Genomic DNA, 16,317 nt, shown 5'->3' with positions numbered 1-16,317 from the left:
TGTTGTTTTTGTATGATGTAACTTTTCAGGGCTTTATCTCAGAAACTATAAATACAAGATTTCAACATGAAATATCATGGGTGTATAATTGTCAATGAGAATAAGTGCCATGCACAAGAAACATAACCCTAGTACATATGTACATGTCTGATGTTACTTTACAGGACTATATCACAGATACTATACACGATTTAAATATGAAATTTAATGGACGTTAAGATATCAATGAGGAGAGGTGTCATGCAAAAAATCTATAACCCTACACTTTCTTAAATAAGATTTATTGCCAATTGTTTTTTTATGTTGTTACTATTAAATAAGTGAGATAAGGGTACAACCCTTCAAATAAACTTTTCTGTTAGTTCTGCACTAATCAATAATCAAAATTTATTTGGCGGGGATATCAATTTAACGAATTTGCTTATTATTAGTCTAAACGTTGAAATAGACTTAATATTTTAAGTAGCAATGAGAATATAAGACACAACAGACTCATCAGTCATCAGTATTATGTTAGCATATCTTTAGTCGGTTACTGAACTAGGGCAAATAAAGTTGAAGTTTATCAGGTGGTCTTAAAGTCCTCACCGCCTAGCAGATAAGTCATTTACGCCATCGGGATTATTTATTTTAAGTCAATATGTTTTTGGAATCTTAAGGCACTCATTGAAAAATACACCACTACATAAATAAATATCTAGGTCAATTGTGATTCTGTCAAGCAATGATTATCATATAAATTATTATCTCCAGAGTTATTCTTTTTTTCTTGCACTTATCATAATCTAACCATCTGCATTATTTTTGCCAAACAGGTGGTTTTGCAATCTGAGCACCACAATCATCAATATTTTTGTGTGGATATAAAGATGTTATAAAAATTTAGGATTATAACATCTTAAGTTTTATCGTGCTTTACTTGTTTAGGAGATGTGTAATACCAACTGGCTACTTCTGTTTTCAGAACTAAAAGGCACAGAAGGATTTTATTAATATTTTGTTGAGTTCTCAGATTAATCGAGCCCAAAGCACTTCCTGCTACACAAACATATTTTCGAGCAACAACACATATTGATAATATCCATTTTAATGCCGTGCGGGTCTTTACAGTGGAGTGATCGAGTCGCACAGATATGTTTGCCGCACTCCAGGAATCAGAAGTCTGCTTCTCACGACTAGTCTCGATAAACTGAATCATGGGCCTGTCGCAACATTGTGGGATGCTTTTTCATGACCAAACATTTGGCAGTCTGGAAATAAAGTAAAAGTCATTCATACTTGTGTTAAAATAGTGACCTGAAAATCAATAGGGGTCATCTGCGGGTCACGATCAATGTACCTATGAAGTTTCATGATCCTAGGTGTATGCGTTCTTGAGTTATCATCCGAAAACCATTTTACTATTTTGGATCACTGTGACCTTGACCTTTGACCTAGTGACCTCAAAATCAATAGGGGTCATCTGCGAGTCATGATCAATCTACCCATGAAGTTTCATGATCCTAGGCGTATGTGTTCTTGAGTTATCATCCGGAAACCATTTTACTTTTTCGGGTCACCGTGACCTGGAGCTTTGATCTAGTGACCTCAAAATCAATTAGGGTCATCTGCAAGTCATGATCAATCTACCCATGAAGTTTCATGATCCTAGGCGTATGCGTTCTTGAGTTATCATTCAAAAACCATTTTACTATTTCTGGTCGCTGTGACCTTCACCTTTGACCTAGTGACCTCAAAATCAATAAGGGTCATCTGCGAGTCATGATCAATCTACCTATGAAGTTTCATGATCCTAGGCCCAAGCGTTCTTGAGTTATCGTCTGACAACCACCTGGTGGACTACCGACAGACCGACCGACATGAGCAAAGCAATATACCCCCTCTTCTTCCAAGGGGGGCATAAAAACAACAACAGTTGTTTGCAATAAGAAAAGCATATATATTCACTAGATTAAGTGTTCACAAAAAATACTATTTCTGAAAATAAAATTGCAAGAACGATAGTTTGACAGTGAAAAGTATTCATGTTTTATGCATCATAAATATACAATCACATTAAGACACTGAAAAACAACTTTTCATACAAAACAATATAATGGAGCAAAGAGAATGCTTTTTTTCATTATATGACACATTCATATATTAAAATATGAGTAATCTTCTTGTTTAACCTTTTTTCAGGGTTATTTGACAAAAGACTCTATAACACAGTTTGATCCTCAGGTTATGATATTACATATGAAATATCATGTCCTTTATAAATTAAAAGAAAATGCAAGGCTCTAAAAACCAATGCACCAACAGAAAGGTACGATGATTATATTCTACATTCTCCCATTATTTTGTTGAATAAACGTTAATGCAGATCTTTACTAAGCAAACTACAGCTTTGTCACAGACGTGACAAATACCCCCACGTGCCGAATTGACACAGACTATTTTGCATGCTGTCTTCACAAAACAAGAGAATCACATTTATGGCTATTTTTAATAATGATAATGCCATTATCATTTATGGCCATTTTGACCTTTGAACTCTTGAATTTTTTAGCATGACATGCAGTCCAAATGTATGGCCATTTTTTTTTACTTTTGAACTCCAAGTGTGACCAAGACCTTGGAGTTATCCACATGGCCTTTTTTTACCTCTGAACTCAAAGTGTGACCTTGAACTTGGAGTTATCGACGTAATTCTTTCGCGCGACACACCGTCCAATGATGGTGAACAAATGTGCCAAATGATTTTAAAATCTCACAATGAATGACATAGTTATTGCCCAGACAAGCTCATTTATGGCCATTTTTAATCTTTGAACTCAAAGTGTGACCTTGACCTTCGAGATATTGAAGAAATTCTTTCGCGCGACACACCGCCCCATGATGGTGAACAAATTTGCTAAATGATTTTAAAATCTCACAATAAATGATAAAGTTATGGCCCGGACAAGCATTTGACCCTTGAACTCCAAGTGTGACCTTGATCTTGGGGATATCGACGTACTTTTTTCACGCAACACACCGTTCCATGATGGTGAACAAATGTACCAAGTTATTTTAAAATCTAACGATAAATGACATAGTTATGATCCGGACAAACTTTCGGTTTAAAACACACTAAGTGACCCCGTGACCTAGTTTTTGACCCAGCATGACCCATATTCAAACTTGGCCTAAACATCATCAAGATACAACTTGTGACCAAGTTTGGTGAAGATCGGATGAAATTTCGAGACAGACCGACCGACAGTACGACAAAGTGACACCTATATAGAAATATAAAGCTTATTTATTACCATCAATGCAAACACTCCACAGCTGTTTCCGTGGCGCTGTTTGTTGCAAGGTGGCGCTTTTAACTCTGAACTGATTTTTTCCAAGCCATCTTTCACAATTTGCGCTCGTTGACACATGAACTGGCTGCAACAAATATTTTGTTTGTAAAAATCAACAAAAATCATGTGCCTATATACTTAGGCGGTACTTTATCTATACCAAATTGTTTTGGTAATCAGTTTTCAAACATATATATATATGTGAATCTATTAACACATTATTTGAAACACATAAGTGTGAGAGATAGGACACAAAAATAAATAAGAATGAACTAAGAAAGCAAGCTTAAATTTATATATATTTATATCATTTTTTAAGTGTTGGTGCTCATTACAAGTTAATATTTAAGATAAAAATCCAAATATAGAAAACAAATAAGATTTACAAAGTTTTTTGAATATCTTGATTGCTATATTGCCTGATGAATGATAACTGGAACTGGCCAAAAAAGCTCCCTAAATGTGACCTTTGATCTCTTGTTAACGCATGCTCTGCAGCTTCTCTACATGGAGAACATATGTGGTAAGCTATATTAAAAATTGCATATTCAATTATCGAATCACAGTTTGGATAAGCTCAGAGACACACATAAAATGCACATACACCAACTGCTACTGTGACTGCTATATCAAGCAGGTAAGACAAAAAATGAATTACAGCTTTGAACCTTACCAGAACAAATCGAACAAGGCCTTGTTGTTACCACCCAACGAGTCGTAAATGGTTACAGTCCTGGACATAACACTTGCAACCAGCAAAACCCAGTGATTGTTGCCTTTACATTGTTGCAGCATAAGTAGATCATACATATTGAAGTCCACCTACAAAATGTGAAATTAAAATGTACCTTAAACAATGTATACATTACTAAACAGTGAGAACTTTACTCAAATTACTTCAAAGAAGTATAGTGGCATGCTAGAATCAAGTACAGTTTAAGTTAACAATAAAACAAAAGATTGTCAGGCAATATGGTACTCCTGGAACAACTTTGTAGAGGTCATCATTTACAAAGAACATGTAGAATTTATGAAGAACCACCACTTTTACATAAAAATTCATGTTATGTAAAACGAAGACTTTGGCATTCATATCTCACAGACATATCAAGTCATTACCACTGCCACCTTCATCAACATAATTATTGGACACATAGAGAACTACTATATCTCACTACATACAAAATGTGGTAGTCCTAGATCCGAGAGTTAAAGACAAGAATATTTTAAAAGTTTTCACAAAATAAGCAAGAAAGAAGTGTATATAATGTTCAATTTTGTGACCCGCGGGTCAGGGTCAAATTTGACCGAAAGGGCATAATTTGAACAAACTTGGTAGAGGACAATAAGATGTTACTGCAAACCAAATTTGGTAGCCATAGTCCGAATGGTTTTCAACTAGAAGATTTTTAAAATTTTCACAAAATAGGCGCTTTATAAGCGTTTATTCAATTTTGTGACCCCCCTCCCCCCGGGGCAGGGTCAAAGTTGACCCCAGAGGCATAATTTGAACAAACTTGGTAGAGGACTATAAGATGTCACTTCATACCAAATTTGGTAGCCCTAGGCCCAATGGTTATGGACAAGAATGATTTTTAAAGTTTACCCTAAATTAGCCATTTATAAGCATATGTTCAATTTTGTGACCCCCGGGGCAGTTTCAAATTTGACCCCAGGGGCATAGTTTTAACAAACTAAGAAGAGAATTAATACATGTCAATACATACCAAATTTGGTAGCACTATGCCATACAGTTATGGACAAGTAGATTTTTTAAGTTTTCACAAAATAGGCCTCATACAAGCATATGTTCAATTTTGTGACCCTCGGGGCAGGGTCAAACTTGACCCCAGGGACATAATTTGAGCAAACTTGGTAGAGGACTATAAGATGTCACTATCTTCCAAATTTGGTAGCCCTAAGCCCAATGGTTATGGACAAAAAGAGTTGTAAAGTTTACACAAAATAGACCCTATATTAGCATATGTTAAATTTTGTGACCCCCGGGGCAGTTTCAAATTTGAACCCAAGGGCATAATTTGAACAAATTTGGTAGAGGACTATTAGATGTCTCTACATACCAAATTTGATAGCCCTATGCCAAATGGTTATGGATGCGAAGATTTTGAAAGATTTCACAAAATAGGCCTTATATAAGCATATGTTCAATTTTGTAACCTCAGAGCAGGGTCAAATTTGACCCCAGGCGCATAATTTGAACAAATTTAAAAGAGGTTCACCCAAGGAACATTACTGAGAAATTTCATCAGAATTGGACCAGTAGTTTAGGAGAAGATGTTTAAAGGAAAAGTTAATGAACTGACGGACGCACGCACGCAGGCACGGACGGACGCACGCATGACGGACACAGGACCATGACATAAACTCCACTGGCCTTTGGCCAGTGGAGCTAAAAATCAATTCAGGAAGGGAGGGAGCACCCCTCCCTAACCCAACCATAAAGGCCCCTGGGCATCTGAAATATGATCACAAGCACTAATAATCATATAATAATGATAAAACCCGGTCACCACTGTCGATAAATTGGAAATTGTTATGATTGTGAGATATAATGTAAACATTTGCATACAGATCAATCTTTTTTCTTCAAGCCCAACACAAAATAACAATGCAAAATTAAAGTTTTAAAGGTTTTCAATGGGTACAAATAGGGTATTTATCTGGACATTGGAAACGTTGAAATACATGAAAATATCATCAAACAACTTAAATGTATTTCTTTGTTAAAATATGTTTTTCTTGATTTTTCTCCAAACTTTACACAAAAATGGGTGATTTCAAAAATATTAAACTAGAAATGGCGCGTCAGAGGCCGACGTGTATCCCCACGCCGCATGTTTGACCCAGGGGTGCCCCAGGGTTGGTAATGGGGCTATGCATAGTTGAAATTGAACGCATTGAAGAGAAGTTTGGTATCAATAAGATGTGAATCGTTGTAGAAATGAAGAAATTATAGTAAAAGGCAATTTTGGGTGGGCGTGGCCTATGTGGGCGGGGCGCCCCAGGGTTGGTAATGGGGCCATGCATAGTTGAGATTAACCATAATATCATAAGAGAGGTTCAGTATCAATTTGAAGTGAATCGGTGTATAAATGAAGAAATTATAGTAAAAGGCAATTTTGGGTGGGCGTGGTCTATGTGGGCGTGGCCAATGTGGGCGGGGCACCCCAGGGTTGGTAATGGGGCCATGCATAGTTGAGATTATCCGTATTGCCATAAGAGAGGTTCAGTATCAATTTGAAGACATTCAGTGTAGTATGGTGCACTCAAAATGTGCAGCTCCATGAGATACACATGCATTCCAAATATCAAGTTGCTATCTTGAATATTGCAAAAGTTATGACCAAGGTTTAAGTTTTGGGACACACACACACACACACAATGACAGACAGGCCAAAAACAATATACCCCCTTTCTTTCGATCCGGGGGCATAAAAATGAGTAAAAATCTCTGACCCGGCCCCACCTCAACCCACATAACTTTTGACCTTGGGGTCAGATCAAAATTCCAAATAGTGCAGGGTCGCACAGATGCTCATAGCTACCATGTGTGTAAGTTTCAAGGTTCTAGTGCTTAAAGTGTAGGAGGAGAAAGTGGCCAGGACGGACAGACAACGGAGATAACCACAATATCCCCACTTTTTCTCCGAAAAGCGTGGGGATAATGAAGCCTAAATGAAAACTTTTCTCAAATTTTAGATGTTAAGTAATGGCAACAGTTTTGTTTGTATTGCATAGGGAAAGGGTTCAAGTTTTATAAATGAGTAGGGCCGCTCTGTCAGATGTGATCACTTTTTCACAACAAAAGATGTTAACCAAATGTTTTGAATTTTTTTTTATAAATGTACATGTCTTTTGCACTTAATAAAATCCCATTAAAACATGTTATCAATATTTTGTGTGTTTTGTCAACATGCAGTATGTTCTTAAGAAAAATTTAAATACAAAATCAGAAGTGTTTAAAAAAAAATATGGAAAAAAATATGGAAAAAATTGAAATTTTCATGTTTTTTAACACATATTTTTCAAAACTATACTCTTAAAAGTTTTTTTCCTGGCCTCAAAGCAGTAAAAAGTAAAAAGTAAAAACTCAGATTTATCAAAATATAGGATGGCCTTCAAATATATGTGAAGTTTCTTTTTTATGATACATGTTTAATTTTTTTATAATATTTGACCTCGTTTTCTATAATATGTGTCTTGTTCTGATAAAACTGGGCTAAATTCATGTGCGTAAAGTGTCGTCCCAGATTAGCCTGTGCAGTCCGCACCGGCTTATCAGGGACGACACTTTCCGCTTAAACTTGATTTTCGGTAAGAAGGGACTTCCTTCAAACTAAAAATACTGTAAAAGCGGAAAGTCTCGTCCCTGATTAGCCTGTGCAATCTGCACAGGCTAATCAGGGACTAGACTTTCCGCACATGAATTAAGCCCAGTTTTCTCATAACAACACACATATAATTCACTGTTCTATATTTAGACCTTGCTCTCTATATATTAAACATTATATTCTCTATATATTGGACCTTGTTCTTTATAAATAAGACCTTGTTCTTTTTAAACTTTATACATTAAACACGATGTCCTCTTACTTGACCTTCCTCTGTAATACAATATATCCTCTATATATATTTAGGTAATGTGTCATCAAAAATGAATGAAATAATAATAAGTGCTGTACCTTTGTTTATCGAAGGTTTTAACATGGTTTTTAGTTTAGATGTGTAGGAATTGTACCACAAGGGTGACAGTCTGCGTGGTTTAATTATAAGTGTCTGAAAGACTTTGTCATCAATCATATTTGACATTTGACCATGTTCAACTTTTATTTTGGCTTTTTTTTCAGTTGCTTTTGAATGCTTTATTAAATTGAAATTTAATCATTAATTCTGCTATATTGTAAGTTTGTTTTCACTTTCTGGAGGTTTATAAGAAAAACATTTATTTTGTGTCCCAAGTGTACATTTACAACATTTGTTAACCAACTTCAGGCTTACATTGAAGATTATTGGAGAAACATTTTGATTAAAATTGACATTAATTTGAGAAGAGGAAATGCATTTTTGTAATAATATTATGGTAAATTCAAATATACTTCCCAAGTTCCCACATATTATCATTTATATGCTTATATTTTTCTTCTGAAGACAAAATATGGAGACATACCCATATAATAAGAGTAGATCACCCCCAGAGTGAAGAAACCACCTTTTTCTGTAGGAGATTGGACCCTTCTGTGTACTTCTTTCCAGAAAATTGGTGCCTTTGTTTATTTTTTAAAAGCTATCACCTGTTCATCAAACATGATAAAAATTTCGTACACTTGGGACAATGCGCTATTTGTCTTGCAAAAAAAGTTCACAAGGTTTTGGCATCAAATTTTCAGTACATCTAGTGATAAACATTAATGGTTTGAAGAAAATGATGTAAAACATTGAAAATTCTATCTTATGAAAAATTTAAAATAACTTTCTTGCAAAATGTACACTTGGGACACTTTTTGCCTATAAATATTGAAGCACTTTATGATGCCACCTCTTAATATATGTGAAGAGAGTTGAAAATTGTGGCACAAAATTGACAAGAACATCATTGCTTTGAACACTTGCTACAAGAGATATCAACCTAAGTTAGAAGCATTGTTTTATTTTTCTTAAAGCATATGCATTTTTATATTCATTTAATGATGGCAATACCTAATATTTCTGAAAGTTTTATTGAAGTATAGAATTGAAAATTGCCTTTTACATAAAATGTCACGCAAAACCAGTACACTTGGGGCAATTTTAAGGATATTTTTCAATATATTTTGTAAATGAAGCAAGTTATTGAGAAGAATTTTCACATTTAAGTTAATCACATGGAAACACTTCTGTAAGATAGAAAAAGAACTCAAACATGCTTAATGCAGGTTTTTTTCCCCTTCTTTGTGACCCGCCGATCATCGGCCCTTTCCCCTCCGATTTTTTGTTCCCCTCAGCTGGTAAATTTTCCCCTAGATTTCATTTTCCCCTCCAAAAAAAATTTTTTTTTTTTAACCTTTCAATATATAAGTTAGTCTGATCCAGTGTAGAAAAAAGAAAAATATTGCATAATTAAATTTTCTGTTTCCTTGAATTTGTTTCAAAAACAGTAAAATATGCTTAATTGATTATTTAAGACTTTCCTTATTTTGCCCAAAATCCGGCGTTTCGTGTGATTTTTCCCCAAAAAATCTGGCGTTTAGCGCGTTTTTTTTCCCCTAAAAAAGGCCAGGCCCTTTCCCCAAAATCAGATAAAAAACCCTGTAATGGTAAGAAAATAAATGCATGTTTTATTTAGGCTTCATTATTTTTTAAATCACCCATAGGATATGATGCGGCACTTGTCTTTAAGGAATATAAAAAAAATCAATCATTTTTACCCGGAAGTTGGTGCTGTAATAAATTTGCTATTCTGTGTGTTCTTTTACCAAGCTTGATTAGGAATTTTTGAAAACGCGCCATGGAGATTTTCTTTCACCATAAAAAATAATAGTTCACGGATTCAAACCATAATTCTTGATTAATATGTTGCTACAGTGGATTCCTGTTCTTAGCATACCATGTCAGCAAAAATTATGCTAATAACAGGAATATGCTATTAACAGGAACACACATTTTAGCATAAATATAGCAACTGGGGGCATACAATAAGTCAAATCTGTTAATAATTGATCATCAAAGTGAAATTTAAATTCAACAGTGTATATGATTGATGTTTAAGATAACTATTTATCAAATGGAATTGTATTCTAAGGTATTTGCATTTGCATTTGAGCATATTTTTGCAGATTTAAAGCATATTTTCTTGGCATTCTGAGAATGTTCTATGCTATAAAGACTTTAAGTGAATTCTGAATATTGGGGTTAAAAATTATGCTATTAATAGAAGAAAAATACATTAAAATTTAAGAATTAATCTGTGCTTTGACATTCTATATCAGAGCTCCAGATAAAAATTTGGTCAAATTCTTATTTACTCCCTATTTCAAAAATTAATTCTTATTTTACCCCCTATTTATAAAATTAATTCTTAACACTATATTACCAAATAATTTTTATGCATTGTTTTTGACACATCAACAATCCAACATTGTGGTTTATAGTCTTGGAAAAGCCTGGCTTTCTTTTCTGTTTCTTGCTTTCCCATAATCGGACAGCTTTTTCTGGCTCAAAAGACCCCACATCTATCTTGCTCATCTTGCTTTTTTTGCCTTCCACGCTTCGATACACCTCTTCGGTTGGCCATTTTGATTTTTTATTTAAAACAGTAACTGTCAATTCGGCTTAGGTCATAATGGCATTTTGGTCGCCGTTAAAGTCATATCAAAAAAATATATTTAACATTTAATTGTAATGACATTTTGAATAGGTATATTGTTTATTACTTGTGAATAAAAATTACGATAAGTGTAATTAAAAAGGTACAATAAACAGAAATGACTCGCCTGTAATACCAGGAGAACAGAATCGAGACTGTTTGGCCTTTCGACCGTTCTTAAGTGTGGCCCTTCCTAACAGCAAAGTGACGTTGACTTAAAGCTGTAGTTTTAATTGAGCGCCTCGACGTGTCAGAACCGGGATGAAATGTTTACCATATATAATTTGCTACTGGAAGTTTTACGCACGTTCGAAAATGTCGAATTCGTGTTTTATTTTTTCAATGCGTAACTTTATGCAAAGATTTTAAATCTAAATCGTTATTTAAGAAATTTTATTCGTTTTTACGCCTTTACACATGTTATCTGGAGCACTGCTATATGCTAATTACAGAAATATGCTATTATCAGGTATGCTAATAAGTGGAATCCAGAAATTATCCTTCAGTCTGACAGAATTTCGTAGCCTGTCAGACCAAACATCTGACAGATTATTTTACATTTTGCGGTGTCTGACTTGGCTTCTCACTTTTGAGTCCATGATGCTAAATGTTTTAGATTCAACACTAGTTTCCTCAACCTCACGACACCAGAGCTCCTGTGATGCAAATATACTTAAGTGGTATAAAGAGATATTTTTTTCCCTGCAAATTGCGTTTAGTTCCTCACTTCTGGTTAAAAACAAACCTGTTACCCTCCGATTGACTGTAAATTTAAACAGCAAACTCCAATACATATTCCTGTTTGTATTCTTGTATGAAAATGTCCACAACATATGGGCGTAGTTACATGGGGACTGAATATTCAAATACATGTAGGTTAAGAAGTACAGTAAATGACATGACAAAATGCTGTTAGGACATATCATCATCCTTAATTCTAAACCAGCTATACATGACATTATTCTTAAGAGGGGCATTTCAGAATAAAGATAAAAAGATACAAACGATTCGCAATGGAAAAATTATTTCCTGCAAATATTTTTTTATCGAAATTATTTCCGTCAAGACATGTTGTACAATAGCATGCCATGGTTAAAATGAGTGTGTAATACAATGCCTAATCTCTTTCTGCAAAGTTTGGGAAGTCTGCTTTAGGGACATTATAATGGAAGGACAGATGAAAGGTAACTCATTACAGTATAGTGCCACCAATGTAATTATTATGCATTTTTTTCGCAGTTCAGAGCTGAAAATAACATCCCAGAACTTAATTATGCACTGCCAAGTTATTCAATAAATAGTAAATTGTAAACATTTCAATTATGAAAAATTAAACAACTTGTAATTCAGACACAACTCACATTTTACCTGTTGTTAGCTTTGAACAAGCTAATAGGCCTCGGTGAAAAATAATTTACATTGAAATTGAGAAAAGTCCTCGAGAACTCAGTGCCCCAGATAATTATTTGGGAAATCAGGCTTTTTCCGCCCCATGCCACGGGTCCGAAATTCGGCCCCATTCCCAATGCAAATCTGGTAGTTTTTTTCCCAATTGAAAAAAAAAAAATCCCAATTCCAAAAAAAAAAAAAAAAAAAAAAAATTTTTTTTTTTTTTTTACCTTAAAGGGATCTTTTCACGCTTTGGTAAATTGACAAAATTGAAAAAAATTGTTTCAGATTCGTAAGTTTTCGTTTTAGTTATGATAATTGTGAGGAAACAGTAATACTGAACATTAACCATGCTCTAATATAGCCATTATATGCATCTTTTGACGATTTTAAAACCTAAAAATTATAAAGCGTTGCAACGCGAAACGATTGAATAATTTGGAAAGTTCTGTTTTTGTCGTTAAATTTTGTGAAACTACGAAGATTGCTTATATGAGGTATAAAATACGTCAAGAATGTGTACACGGCGGAATAGCTCAGTAGGCTAAAGCGTTTTTACTTCAGGACTCTGGCAGGACTCCAGGGGTCACTGGTTCGAAACCTGCTCCGGGCAATGTTCTTTTCCTTTTTTTATTTTTTTTCTTGATTTTTTACTGGAGCTTTTACGATCCAATGTTTACATTTATCAATATAAAGCATTTAATGAATAAGTTAAAAAAATGCCAAAATCTGTGAAAAGGCCCCTTTAAAATATATAAGTTAACCTGATCCGGTGTAGAAAATAGAAAGTGTTGCATAACTTAAGAATCTGTTGCCTTGAATTTGTTTTAAAGACTGTAAAATATGTTATTATTATTTAAGACTTTCCTTATTTTCCTCAAAATCCGGCGCTTCGCACGATTTTTTTCACCTCAAAAAAGGCCAGGCCTTTTCCCCAAATTCAGATTAAAAAACCTGCAGTTATCTCACATGTTCATAATACTTTGTAAAATTTTAATAATTAGTTATCAAAATAGTCGTTATTTACCAGTTAACGGCTTCTTTGAAATATAAGAAACACTATTTACATGCGATAATTTTTCCCAATTGAGCCAATTTTGCGAATAATTTTTTTCCCAAAATGGGGGTTTTTCACGACGCGAAATTCCCAAGATTCCAGTGTGGCGTATTCCCAAAATGGAGCGGAAAAAGCCTGGAAATAGGGTTTTCAACCATTGATTTTAAAAAATAGGGTGATTCCATTCTTCATATAGAGTGAAATGAGTAATAAAAATGCATACCTTTAAATAATTGCTGATTTACTTCCGTTGACGCTGCACACTTGTATTGATTCAATAGAACTATCATCATAAATTTTAATAAACTGATGTTTCGTAACATCTTTAATCCTTGAAACTGTCCATGATATAAACTTTAAAAAATGTCGAGAATTTCTAACCAATGACATGCCTTTTTATACTTTTGACAGATTTGTTAAGTCACAGACTTTCCATCATGTTTTTTAGATGTCAACTCAAATGCTCTATGCACAGTTTCTAACAAAATCGATAACACGAATGATTCGGCACTTATTGGCTCTTGCTTTCTTGATTCGAAAAAGTTTGCGATCGGCTGATATTTTGGCGCAACAATCTCGGACATCTTTCGACCTCTCTTAGCTATTTTTATTTCGCATCGTAATAGAAACTGAAACTACAGACGCTTTACAAATACATGCACAATGAGCGACGAATTAGGTCAGATTGAAAACGCATAGCGTTTGAATAACTATGACCGTTTGCTAAGCTTGCTGAGTGTAAGCGTCACCGCGTTATGATAATAATTCCAAAGAGAAAATACCTAAAATGAGCATAGCATTTTTAATCGAAGTTTTGTATTGTTAATTTGACGAATTTGCGTAAAAGTCAAATTGGTTGCGTTTTCAATACTCATGATATTGTATTTCTTTGCATTTTTAAATATTTTAATAGGGTGAAAGACGCAGATACGCAGCTTATCTGGGGCACTGAGAACTGGTTAACAGACATGATATTTTGGATAATTGTAAAAGTTAGGACAGCAGATATACATATATGGGGAGAACGAGAAACGTAAACAATGTTAACCAGAAAGGCACAATCACAGGCAATCGGCACCTGTGTCGGAAGCAATAATTAAGAATCATTAAGAAAGTAAATCGATAGAAACAGAGAACCCACCCATTGACCAATTCTTATCAGTCATCGTCGTGATTTTCGCAAAAGTTTTAACAGCCGTTAGACATTTATGATCGATTTTCTTATTAAGCGAATGGCAACAATTTTTTGATCGACTAGTTTGCAGCCAAAATATAAAGCACTTACCGCGTGTCAATGTTAAACTTTAAACAGATCGTCACATAAACTTGCAGAAGATGTGAAAAAGGCACCATCACGGCGGCAGCCATTTTTTCCAAACAAACCAGTTTTGCACCAAATGGCAAATATAACAAGAGTTCTGATTGGCTAATGCCATAATCTAAAAATAAATGCTGGTCGAGCAGGATTTTTCTGCTCGAGCAGAAAAAATGCTAGTCGAGCAGTAAATTTGCTGCTCGAGCAGTATTTTGCTGGTCGAGCAGCATTTAAATGCTGCTCGAGCAGCATTTTTTTCTGCTGGAGCAGAAGTTAAAGTTTCGACCCCTTTGGTATCCCATACCTTCAAATTAATGATCATTGGGTGATCCTCTTTCAAAGTGTTTCAATCTATATTGGCAACTATATTGCCTATATTGATCTTAAAAGATAAAGATATTATTTTTTTCATAAAAAATAAACCTTAACAACATGTCTTAAGATAATTTTTTAAGTGATAATATTTATTTGATTAGAGGATTTGTCTAATTAATTGGTTGTTTTCTTAATTTCATTTTACTTGATTGTTAAGTCATTTTTGGGTAGGAATTTAGGAATTAAGTTTTGCAGACTTCAGCCTGATGAGCAACATTTCTTGTACATGGAATATTAATGCTAGAAATTATTCTATTTATAATAACTATCAGATGGGTATATTATTATGGTCCCTTTAAAAAAAACTCTTTTTAGCGAGGCTGTTTTTGGAGAAAACCCGAGCTATTGTCATAGCCAGCTCGTCCGCCATCCGCTGTAGGCGTCGTGCTAAAAGCTTAACATTGGCTCTAAAATCAAAGTGCTTCCACCTACATCTTTGAAACTTAATATGTAGATGCAGCTTGATGAGTTCTATACGCCACACCCATTTTTGGGTCACTGGGTCAAAGGTCAAGATCACTGTGACCTCTAATATCAAACTTGAACATAGGCACTAAAATCAAAGTGCTTCCACCTACAACTTTGAAACTTCATATGTAGTTGCACCTTGACTAGTTCTACATGCCACACCCATTTTTGGGTCACTAGGTCAAAGGTCAAGGTCAAGGTCATGGTGACCCGAAATAGTAAAATGGTTTCCGGATGATAACTCAAGAATGCTTATGCCTAGGATCGTGAAACTTCATAGGTACATTGAGCATGACTCACAGATGACCCCTATTGATTTTCAGGTCACTAGGTCAAAGGTCAAGGTCACGGTGACCCGAAATAGTAAAATGGTTTCTTGATGATAAGTCAAGAACGCTTATTCCTAGGATCATGAAACTTCATAGATACATTGATCATGAATCGCAGATGACCCCTATTAATTTTCAGGTCACTAGGTCAAAGGTCCCGGTGACCCGAAATAGTAAAATGGTTTCCGGATGAGAACTCAAGAACGCTTATGCCTAGGATCATAGGTACATTAATTATGACTGGCAGATGACCCTTTTGATTCAGGTCACTAGGTCAAAGGTCAAGTCACAGTGACCTGAAGCAGTCAAATGGTTTCTAACGTAATCACACAATGGCTGCCACAACAACTGACAGCCAATTTGGGGGCATGTGTGTTTTACAAACAGCTCTTGTTAGGATTTTATCAGTCAATAGTGTGTATGCCCAGCCTTGATTGATGTGTGAGGTATACACTGCAACTCCAATATATTGCGGTTGAAGGGGTCCAAAAATCGCGACCGTGATATATCCGGCGCGCGATATAAATTGTCAGTTTATGTATGCATGTATATGTATACATTAGCATCATTATGTAATCTCAAAACACGCTATTTACCAACCTTATTCAAGTTTGTGTTATATCCATATGTCATTAATTGGTATAACACAAAACATTATTCCATGTGAGTATTTTCAAATGCGTATAATT

The 16,317-nt window shown here is 34.8% G+C and overlaps 2 long non-coding RNA genes across 2 annotated transcripts in view; one reads left to right on the top strand and one right to left on the bottom strand.

The window, feature by feature from the left end:
- The window catches only part of LOC127848102 (uncharacterized), a 186,160-nt gene that overhangs the window by 39,546 nt on the left and 130,297 nt on the right, over window positions 1-16,317 (top strand). The window lies entirely within an intron of this gene.
- On the bottom strand, window positions 604-14,719 carry LOC127848101 (uncharacterized). Its single transcript, XR_008034353.1, has 4 exons — window positions 14,427-14,719; window positions 4,006-4,154; window positions 3,294-3,417; window positions 604-1,250 (listed from the first exon to the last, which is right to left on the bottom strand). It is a non-coding gene; the product is annotated as an uncharacterized LOC127848101 (long non-coding RNA).

Source organism: Dreissena polymorpha, chromosome 10 (genome assembly GCF_020536995.1).
Source record: "Dreissena polymorpha isolate Duluth1 chromosome 10, UMN_Dpol_1.0, whole genome shotgun sequence".
Taxonomy (NCBI): Eukaryota; Metazoa; Mollusca; class Bivalvia; order Myida; family Dreissenidae; genus Dreissena; species Dreissena polymorpha.
Note: the sequence above shows the minus strand (reverse complement) of the source record. Positions and strands in the feature narration are given on the sequence as shown.